We start from the raw sequence: 1,301 nt of genomic DNA on the forward strand, positions 1-1,301 counted from the left end.
ATTCTCACTTCAAAAAAGAGGTCAGGTACAAAAGGAGTAAAATACGCAGTTATGAATTGAGATTTCATAATTATCTATTTCGTTTAAGGGAAATTCCCAAATTAGTCCTTCACTCGAACAAAGAAAGAAAAAACAGATAAGTTTAAAATTAGATAAATAAAATAAGCTTCTCAACTTTCAACATGACATATCAAAAAACAATATTAGTAATAACTTCGGGATAACTATATTAAAGTAAAATCTCATTTGTCTTATGGGGTCCGTTCTCTCTTTGGATGATGGATAGACTTCGAAGATTTAAAAAATTCGACATCTCGACATTTTTTTATGAATTCCAGTTAGACCCAAAATTTAATGCAAAATTCTTCATAAACCCCTTGGATGATTGATTGATTTGTTAGTTCTTACTGGCGTATACGCCTTGGACACGTGCAGAAAATTACTTGCAGAATTAAAGAAAATTAGAAAGTGAGGAAAAAAATTTTTGCGCGGGCAGATATTGAAATTACCTCAGTTCAGAGAAAAAATTTGATTAGACGAAAAATGTCTCTGAAGTCAGAGAACTTTGATTTACCTCTCCTCCTCTTCCAGTGAATCTAGGAACGCTTACAGGGTAAGCAATATTAAACTGGAATAAATAGAAGAAGAATTCGGAGTGAAGACAATTGTACGAGAAACTGGAAAATCTCGACGAAAAATAAAAGCAAAGGGAAATTAACTAACTAATCCTACTGCTATACGTTCATTAAATACCCGAATCCAATTTTTTAAAGGTTGAATTTAAGTTTTAAAAAAATCTCTTTACATGCTAATGGAAAAAAGATTATTTCTGTAGGAAATACAGAGGCACAAAAGAAAGTCAGTTTTCTGTGTAAAATATTGTAAAGGGCAACGCTGTCAAGACATTTTATGGCATACCAGATTCTTTTCAAAACTGTCGGATATTTTAACGAAAAAAAAAAAACTTTAATGAATTTATGAAATTATGACTGGAGGAATCTCTATGAATTCTGATCGTCACGGCTAAGGGGATTCTTTTCGTTTACTCGGGGAGTAAGCCTATACAAATTACTTTGTTGTTGTTGTTGTTGTTCTTGTTGGGGGTAGGAAAGGTCTATGGCAGAGCTTAAAAAGGTCTGAAAATAGTGTTTCGCCTTCAGTTAAAGCTACAGGAATTTTAGGATAGGATATTTATCAGTTATTTATTAGATTGAAAATGTAAATAATATACAATGTGCATATTAAACAGTACAGAAAAATTACTTCAACTAAAATATAGCGTATTTATTTTAATTTTCGTT

This window comes from Macrobrachium nipponense, chromosome 14, assembly GCF_015104395.2.
Source record: "Macrobrachium nipponense isolate FS-2020 chromosome 14, ASM1510439v2, whole genome shotgun sequence".
Taxonomy (NCBI): domain Eukaryota; kingdom Metazoa; phylum Arthropoda; class Malacostraca; order Decapoda; family Palaemonidae; genus Macrobrachium; species Macrobrachium nipponense.